General features: G+C 44.7%; 1 pseudogene; it reads left to right on the top strand.

Moving 5' to 3' along the window:
* The first annotated feature begins 2,190 nt into the window (after positions 1-2,190).
* On the top strand, positions 2,191-3,531 carry LOC144703705 (peroxidase P7-like; annotated as a pseudogene).
* The last annotated feature ends 6,601 nt before the right edge of the window (positions 3,532-10,132 follow it).

Here is a 10,132-nt window from a genome sequence, read left to right as displayed (position 1 = left end):
AGAGAGAGGCAGAGAGAGAAAGAAAAAGAAAAAGAGACAGAGACAGAGAGAGAGCCACACAATAAAAAAAAGAGAGAAATAGAAAGCGAGAGAGAGAGAGAGAGAGGGGAGAGAGGGGAGAGAGAGGGAGAGATGCAGGAGAGAGAGTAGAAGACAAAGAGACAGAGACAGAGAGAGACACACAATAAAAAAAGAGAAATAGAAAGCGAGAGAGAGAGAGAGAGGGGAGACGTAGGGAGAGATGCAGGAGAGAGTAGAAGACAAAGAGACAGAGACAGAGAGAGACACACAATAAAAAAGAGAGAAATAGAAAGGAGAGAGAGAGGGGGAGAGGGGGAGAGACGTAGGGAGAGATGCAGGGAGAGAGAGTAGAAGACAAAGAGTCAGAGGCAGAGAGAGAGACACACCATAAAAAAAGGAGAGAAATAGAAAGCGAGAGGGAGGGGGGGGAGAGAGAGAGACGGAGGCAAGGATGCAGGGAGAGAAGGTAGATGACAAAGAGACCGAGAGAGAGAGAGAATGAAAAAAGCGGAATAGAAAACGAGAGAGAGGGGGAGAGAGAGGGGAGACGGGGGGAGGGAGTCAGGGAGACAGAGGAGATGACAAAGAGACAGAGAGAGAGATAGAGAAAAAAAAGAGAAATAGACAGCGAGGGAGACGGGGGGAGAGAGGGAGAGACGGGGGGAGGATGCAGGGAGAGAGTAGATGACAAAGAGGGAGAGAGAGAGAGACAGAGACAGAGAAAGAGAAACAGAGAGAGAGGGAGACAGATAGAGAGAAAGGGGAAAAGGAAAGAGAGATAGAAAGCCAGAGAGGGAGTATAAGTAAGATGAAGGAAACCTACGATGAGGATAAGGAGAGCCGGAGGCAGGCATTCCATCGAACTATACGAAATAATCGGGGAAAAATATTCGAGAGAGAGTGAAAGAGAAGAAGAAGAAGAAGAAGAAGAAGAAGAAGAAGAAGAAGAAGAAGAAGAAGAAGAAGAAGAAGAAGAAGAAGAAGAAGAAGAAGAAGAAGAAGAAGAAGAAGAAGCAGATGAAGAATAGGAAGTAGAATAAGAATTAGAAGAATAAGAAGAATAAAAAGAAAAAGAAGGCGTGGAGAAACTTTGAGCGAGAGACAAGTTATGTTTACGAGGGCAGCCGCGAAGAAGAGAGGTGCGGAGAGAATGTTAGGGAGACAGATAGAGAGAGATAGAGAGCGACAATGAGACATAGAGAGATATAGAGAGGCATAAAGGGACATCGGGAGATATAGATTGGCTTAGAGAGAGACAGAGAGACTTCGGATTAGCCGGGGCGGGAGACAGAACGACAGATAAACAGATATACACGAGAAATTGCAAGAAAAATAGAAAGCGACAGAGAGAGTATGGCTGAGAGAGGGTTTGGTCGGGCGGTGGCAACGAACATATAGTCGAAGTGAGGGATAGAGCCAACCTTGAGATTTGCCCGGGTAAAAGACAAGAATCAAAGAAAATGTTATAGATACGACATCTCCGGCTAAGCTAGAACGGTTGTAAAGTATGGGGAGATCGTTTGAGTATTAGATCGAGAGAGAGAGAGAGAGAGAGAGAGAGAGAGAGAGAGAGAGAGAGAGAGAGAGAGAGAGAGAGAGAGAGAGAGAGAGAGAGAGAGAGAGATAGAGAGAGAGAGAGAGAGAGAGAGAGAGAGAGAGAGAAATAGAGACTGTCAGCGAAACAGAAAGAGTTCAAGTTAGCCGGGGCCGCGACGGGGACCCGCGACGAGAGTCAGAGAGATAGAGACTCTGCCGTAATTTCCCCAATGGCGTGCATGGCGAAGAGAGTTGACGTTTGGCAAAGTACCATGACGGTCTATCATTATGGATTCGTTTATGATTTCATACCGTTGACCATCGATGGAGAATATATCTCCATGTCAAATCCGCACTCTAACGGTGCTCTCATAGTTTATCCCCCTCCAGTCCCATCGTCTCCTACCCCGTCCAGCCTTTCCTACCTGCTCCCGTAGAAACTAGATCAGATAGAAGCGTTCTGACTGTCTTCTGGTCAACCCGTTTTGCTTGCCGTTGCAGGTAAGCCTCACGCGCAAAAAACGACGACCGGGTGGGTTTCCTTCTTCCTGGGAGTCATCCTTGGCTTGGCTTCAAATTTAGAGGATCGTGCTGCCGCCGCGCATTATATAAGGAGCTGCGCTACCTGGAGAGTTCAACCGGCAAAAGGACCAAAACAGTTCAGCAGAGCACTTGTTGCTCACTGCAGAACAATGGTGTCCTTTGGCAGCAGCAGGTCCATCGCCTGCTCTCTTCTCGTCATTTTCCTGTGCGCGTGCACGGCGAACGCCCAGCTGAGTGCGAACTTCTACACCCGAAGCTGCCCGAACCTCCCGAGAATCGTCCAAACTGCCATGCGAGCGGCTGTGCGCAACGACCCTCGACTGCCCGCCTCCATCATCCGCCTCTTCTTCCACGACTGTTTCGTCAATGTACGCCGGGTTTCGCACTCTCGGACGGACTAGATAGACAGTTAGATTACTCTTCTTCATCCTCGCGTCTGACGTCTTGTCCCGCGTGCACTTCTGGGCAGGGCTGCGACGGATCCGTGCTTCTGGCGGACACCCCGACGTTCACCGGCGAACAGAACGCGTTCTCGAACAGGAACTCCATCCGCGGCATGGACGTCATCGAAACTATCAAGTCCGCCGTTGAGGCTGCGTGCAACGCCACCGTATCTTGCGCGGACATCCTCGCGCTCGCCACCCGAGACGGCGTCGTCTTGGTGAGCACTCTCTCATCCATCCAACGCTCAGGTGCAGCAAGAAACCCGTAGTATCTATCTATCCTCTAACCAGCTAAATCCGCGTTTCGGAAACTCCCGCAGAGCGGAGGGCCTCGTGGACGGTGCCGCTAGGACGCCGAGACGCGAGAACGGCGAGCCAGAGCGCCGCCAACAGCAACCTCCCTCTTGCATCCTCGAGCCTATCCACTCATCACCAGCTTCCAAAACCAGGGCCTCAACCTACGCGACCTCGTCGCGCTGTCCGGCGCGCACACCTTCGGCCTCGCCCGCTGCGTCACCTTCCGCAACCGCATCTACAACGATACGAACATCCAGCCCGCGTTTGCCGCCACCAGGAGGGCCACCTGCCCGCAGTCTGGCGGAGCCGGCGACCTCGCGCCGCTCGACGTCACCACTCCGAATGCCTTTGACAACGCCTACTACATCAATCTCATGTCCAGGAGAGGTCTCCTCCATTCCGACCAGGAGCTGTTTAACAACGGCTCTGCCGACTCCATCGTCCGCGGCTACGCCAACAACAGGGCCGCCTTCTTTAGGGACTTTGTGGCCTCCATGGTGAAGATGGGAAACATCGCCCTCTCACCGGTTCCAACGGAGAGATTAGGCGAGTGTGCAGCAGGGTGAACTGATTTTCTCTGCCTGCAACCACTTGTTGTTGTCTTCCTATCTTCCTATTTATATTTTTGTTGCTCGGTGGAGCAACACGACATATTCTTCTTCTCTTAATAAAAATCACTTCTTGGCTATAACTTAGTGTAGAGAACTCCTTAGGAGTAGTAAGTACTCGCGATAAGCGTCTCATGGGGGATTAAGGAATGACTTCCTTTTCCCGAAAAATCTTAGCGAAACATTTATTTAAATAAGGCTTTAATGCCCCGGCAGGTCCCGGTGTCACCCTTCGGGTCGGTCAAATGTGCGAGCTTTTTTCCAGCTCTGCATCTATTAAAATAAAACCTTGACTTCCGTTAAATACTAAATCTTTGGCAGTTTACGTGGAAGATTAATATTTGTTCAGTACGAAGGCTACACTACTAACATTACGTGGATGATACATAATTCTTCTTGTCACAACATGTTGACTTGCAAGATATGTTTACCACACTACTGAATAAGTGTATATATGTTTCAGCCACCGAATGTGCGCCATTTAAGGTATATTTTCTCATTATTCTATTGATCTAATCCGTCATGTTTTTTAAACAGATTTCTGAGTAGATTGAATAAAATCCGTCATATTTAACTATGCCGCATTATTTTTAAAAAACCAACCACATGTAAACAAACCCATACGCTTTTACGCAATACCAGCCCGCCAAACAACCTTTGGGGTATCTATGTGACCTTAAGATTTTAACCCCATACTACTATGAGCTCATTCAAATAGTACAACGAAATTGCACGGTTCCATTGTCTATTTAATAAAAAACAGAGCGCCGCATTCGATAAACTACTACAGTGATTTTATGTTATAGCTTTACTTTCCTTGTAACAGTGCCAAACATACCTAATTTGAATTGTTTCCCATAGAAAGCCTGGTCACAAATTAAGATAGATTACTGAAACATACGTACTCACCTCTTCACACAATACCCATATTTCATCCTCATACATTGGTGGTGATATAGAAACCAAGACTCCCTAGTCTACAATTTTCAAGAACAAAACTGTTACATGTATTCAACTTACTCACACTCAGACATCACTCACTCATACGTACTCAACCATTACCCCCTCTTGTACGTGCATCATACACTAGCAAATACCTATTTAGTTATTATATTTTTTAAAGTCCGATTTTTAAATCAACATTTTGACATATTATCACAAATAGGTTTCTTCTAGTAGATTAATCCATAGGCTTTAACAACTTTCTGTTTTTAGCATAACAAATTAGGATGTTTAAAACAGTCTATCTCTTAATTAATTGTCGGGCATAATGGTCAGATCACAAAAAACAAATTACCTTGAAATAATGCAAACATTAGATTCATACAATCATCTTCTAGGTACATCCGTCCGTTTTAATCGTAAAACAGTTGAATTTTTTACTTTTCTATTCTTGATTTTATTTTCATCACACTTGAATATTAGTTTACTTGAGCATGGCTTTTTCAAATAATAATATTTTTAATCCGAAAAATTACGCAAAATTGACACAACATTGAATTCTTGATCATATATTCCATAAAAATCTTAACAATGTATGTAAATTTGAAATGGCGAAAGTGATAGACTGAAGAACGGTCAAAAGATTGTCTTCCTAAAAATTGGTCTGAAACAACCATGCTCAAGATCAACGTCCTACATAACTTATGAATGAATACTTGATATTTGAGATTTTAATAACCTTTAGGTCCTAACGCATGTTCCGTTTTCTAGGATTGACAAGCCAAGACACTGAGATTTTGGTATTTGCTTTAATGTACTACACATATAGAGATTAAGAGATTGACTCACATGTTTTATACTCGTCTCTAAAAATTATTTTTGAAGATTATTAATCTTGGGGTTCCTGATGTTTAGGGATGCAAAATTACTTTGAGACTAGTTCTAGAGTCTAGATGCTAGATAAATATCGCGATAGAGCTTTAACATAAGTAGATTGAACCTCTAGACGTCACATGAAGAGAGACCACAATAGAGAGAAAAAGGAGAAAGAGAGGGAAAGGGAGGCTAAGAGATAAAGAGACAGAAGAGGGGAGAGAGAAAGATATATCAAAAGATAGAAAGAGAGAGACAAGATGGGAGAGGGACAGATATATCAAAAGATAGAAACAGGGAGAGAAAAAAACAGACCCCGAGCGAGAGAAGAAGGAGAAAGAGAGACCAAGAGATATAGACAGACGGATAAGAGGGAGAGAAAGTGAGGCCGAAAGAGAGAGAGTTAGAGAGAGAGAGAGAGAGAGAAACCGAAAAAGAGAGAGTTAGACAGAGAGAAAGAGAGACCAAAAGAGACAGAGTTAGAGAGAGAGAGAGAGAAAGAAAGAGAAAACGAGAAAAAGGAAATAAAGAGAGAGGGAGAGAGAAAGAGAGAGACCGAACGAAAGAGAGACCAAGAGAGACAAGAGGGGAAGAGAGAGATAAGAGGGAGAGAGAGAGAGAAAGGAGACCGAGAGAGAGATGAGGGAGAGAGAAAAGAGAGACCGAGAGAGAAAAGGGAGAGATGAGAGAGAGAGGGAGAAGAGAAAAAGAGACTGAAATGGGGAGAGGAAGGGGAGAGAGAGTAAAACCAAAGAAATATAGAGCAAGAAAGACCCAAAGACATATAGACAAAGAAAGACCAATAAAGAGAAGATGGGGAAGAGGGAGACTGAGAGAGATAGAGAAAAAGAAAGACCCAAAGAGATATAGAGAAATAAAGACCAATAAAGAGAAAATGGGGAAGAGGGAGACTGAGAGACCGAAAAAGAGAGAGAGAAAGAGAAACCGAAAAAGAGAGAGTTACACAGAGAGAAAGAGAGACCAAAAGAGACAGAGTTAGAGAGACAGAGGGAAAGAGAGACTGATAGATAAAAGAGGGGTTAGAGATAGAGTGAGAAAGGGGGAGAGAGACAGTAGATAGAAGAGGGGAAAGAGATAGAGAGAGAAAGAAAGGGAGTGGAGAGAGAAAGACACCGATAATGAGAAGAGGGGGACCAGGAAGATAAAGAGAAAGAGAGACCAATAGAGATAAAGAGAAGAGGGGGAATAGAGAGAGAGAGAGAGAGAGAGGAACAAGGGTGATCAGCTGAATTTTACTGTAATGATCTAGGTTAATTACTACCGTTGTTTGTAATCAACTCATACAATGATCTTTATAACAACCCTCCATCTTATGATGTTCATGATGAGTAGAGGGATCGTCCACAGGGAGCAAGAGTTCAAGGATTTAATTCAAACTATTTAGAATGGCGTTTTAGAAGATTCAATATTAATTAGATGTGATCTTCAGTGAAGATCTTATCTCCAAGATGCAATCGCGATGATATCTATTGGTTTTTTTTCTAACTAAAGGGTAGATCCCTAGATATCGCAAGGGAAAATCAGTGAAAAGAGGAGGTAGGAGAGATGAGAGAATACGGGTAGAATATCGGTCCTCACTCCATTCAACCTGATCTTCAAACGAAGCTCCAGAATCAGAAGAGTACTTAATATAGGGCTTTTAAACACTAATGCTTCATGAAGAATGTAGAGATTTAGAGGAAATTAGGTAATAAATAATCTATCTAATTATGAGTGTATTCTTATGCCTGCTAATATATTTTTATCATTGGCTAACTGCCTTCTTGAATCAGGACAAGGGCTAGTACATTCCGCCCCAGCCAAGGCGATTTGGGAGGCCACAAATCAAGTCAAAGAAGAGAGAAATTAAAGATCAAATAAAAGCCAGGATAAAAGTTGATCCAAGGAGAGCTCCCCTCTGAGTGCAGACTGTGCTTGAGCTTCCTAGAATAGAAAAAATAGAGTTGATTAGGAATTCATACCTAGGGTAGAGGGATGAGATAAATCCACTTTTGCGCCTAGGTATTCTTTATTTTCCTGATTTTTGGACTCTTCTGATCGATCCACCCATATAAGTGGAAATAGGATACAATGAAGAATCAGCCTCCAAAATTTGAGCACAATCCAATGGTTGGATCTTCAGATAACAAGGTTTGAATCTGGGATAACTCTAAGTCCTTTGATCCTTTTGGCCTTCTCTTTTTCCACTAAATTTGTACAAAACCCCCTCCACTTTTGCACAATTTTATTTTGATGCCAGTCTTAGAAATATTTGCATACATCGCCCTCTGTTTCTAAATCACCTTTATTATCTCTCCTATTTCACCTGAAAATTTACGAAAAAACCCGCCTATTCTTCCAAAAACAAGTTAAAATACCTACTTCTTGAGGTCCATACTACACCACCAGACTCGAGTTCTGACTCTGCTATCTGGACACTCACATCTGATGGAGCCTACACGTGCCGCTCTTCTTGGGAGCACTTTCGCCCAAAATCCCCTATACAGCATTGGGGTCGCCGTATCTGGCATCCGACCATCCTTACGCGAGTCTCCTTTTTCCTTTGGCGCTTATTACATCGAGGGCTCCCGACTGACGATCGAGTGACCCGTATAGGGCACTCGCTACCTTCCCGCTGCCATTGCTGTCCTTCACTTCCCCCACACAGAGACCATGGATCACCTTTTCTTTTATAGTGAGGTAGCATTGGCATGCTGGCGCCAAATCACAGATCATTGGCGTCTCGACCCGTTTGAGTGTTTTGGCAAGCTCTTTCTCTCGCCAATACACTCTAAACGCCGCCCCATCCTATACATCACCATAGCTTATCTACTATGGGAGATATGGAAAGGGCGAAAGTCTTGTCGTTTTGCAGGTACACCCATGCGCGCTGTGGACATCCTACGTCGGGTCAAGCTATGGCTACGCCGTATTCACCGCCTCATCCCCCCTCGAGACGGCAGTTCAGCATTCGCCTGCGAGCTCCTTGGATCCTTACGGATGCCCGTGACCCATGCCCCTATCCGTATTCAGTACAGGATTGTTTATTGGCTCTCACCGCCAGTTGACATCCTCAAACTGAATGTGGATGGCGCGGCTAAGGGGAACCCGGGACCAGCTGGGGGAGGCGGTATCCTTCGGAATCATACATGGAGTATACTCTTCGCTTTCTCTTCTTTTTATGGAGTACAAACTAATACAGTAGCCAAGGCTATGGCGATACGCGATGGTCTACTCCTCTGTGAGGAGCGGAACCTTCATAATATCGTCGTAGAGTCGGACTCACGGGTATTAGTTGATATGCTTCGTACAGGTCCATGTTCCCAGTGGTGCCTCCACCGCATATGGCAAGATATCATGTGGTGTCATCATCGAATCAAGTGCTTTCGCCATCAGCTACGAGACGGCAACCAGACCGCTGACGCCCTCGCCAATCACGCGGTACACAAACGGACCCCCTCCTCCGTCTTTCTCTCTTTTCAGGCGCTTCCTTCTACAGCTAGGGATGTTACCAGTCAATCGTCTCGGCCTACCGACCCTCCACACACGGCGAACCCACGCGAAGGCAGGCCTGCGGGATTGGAGAATCGCGCGGAACGGCGGAGTCTGAGGAGCGGATTGCACCCGCCCCGACTAGCGCCCCCCACGCACTTTAGCCCTGCTTGATGACATGAAGGCAAGGATATCTCGACCTACACCGATACCGCCGGGCGGCTCTGGAGGGACGATGACGACCACACTTCCCGGCGCCTGCAAGGTATCAGTTATGTATCTTTTCTTTTCCTAAACTATGGGCGTGGGCGAGTGGGTTTGAGTGTAATTGGGATATATATACTCGCTCGACGCCTAAAAACATTGAAAAACACTTCACTTAATAAATAAAAACCTCCTGGGTGGTGTCCAGGCACGGATGGATCGGTCTACAGGCACAACCTAGGGTTGGCCATTACCAGCACGTGTTTTTGCCAATTAAAAAATATATATTTTAAATACCTACTAAAACTTTGATGAAATTGTAGATTTATGCCTGCAAAAACTCAGGAGAGTAGTTTTACATCCGTTTTCTACATGTTCTTAACACATTATTTTCAACAATATCCAGGAAAATTCACGAGAATATTCTAAACGCAAATATACTCTAATTTTAGTATAACGTGCAATTATAATCTTTTTAGTGCAAATAAAATGGAATATGTGTGAAAATGGAATATATGTGAAAGTTACATGTTATCATAGGAGAAAGAGAGAGAGAGAGAGAGGACCAAAAAACAGAGAAACACAGAGCGAGAGAGAGGGAGAAAGGAAGGGAGAGGTAGAGCGAGAGCATATGAGAAAGAGAAAGAGACAGAGAGAGAGAGAGAGCGAGAGAGAGAAAGAGAGAATGAAAAAGAGAAATAGAAAGCGAGAGAGCGAGAGAGAGCGAGAGAGAGAAAGAGAGATAGAGAGATAGAGAGATAGAGAGCGAGAGAGCGAGAGAGAGATAGAGAGCGAGAGAGAGAAAGAGAGAATGAAAAGAGAAATAGAAAGCAGAGAGAGATAGAGAGCGAGAGGCGAGAGAGAGATAGAGAGCGAGAGAGAAAGAAAAGAGAAATAGAAAGCGAGAGAGAGATAGAGAGCGAGAGAGCGAGAGAGAGATAGAGAGCGAGAGAGAGAAAGAAAAAGAGAAATAGAAAGCGAGAGAGATAGAGAGCAGAGAGAGCGAGAGAGAGATAGAGAGCGAGAGAGAGAAAGAGAGAGAGAGAGAGAGAGACACAGAGAGAATGAAAAGAGAAATAGAAAGCGAGAGAGGGGAGAGAGGGGGAGACGGAGGAGAGATGCAGGAGAGAGAGTAGATGAGATAGAGACAGAGAGAGAAAAAGAATGAAAAAA

Source organism: Wolffia australiana, chromosome 5, assembly GCF_029677425.1.
Source record: "Wolffia australiana isolate 7733 chromosome 5, ASM2967742v1".
Taxonomy (NCBI): Eukaryota; Viridiplantae; Streptophyta; class Magnoliopsida; order Alismatales; family Araceae; genus Wolffia; species Wolffia australiana.
Note: the sequence above shows the minus strand (reverse complement) of the source record. Positions and strands in the feature narration are given on the sequence as shown.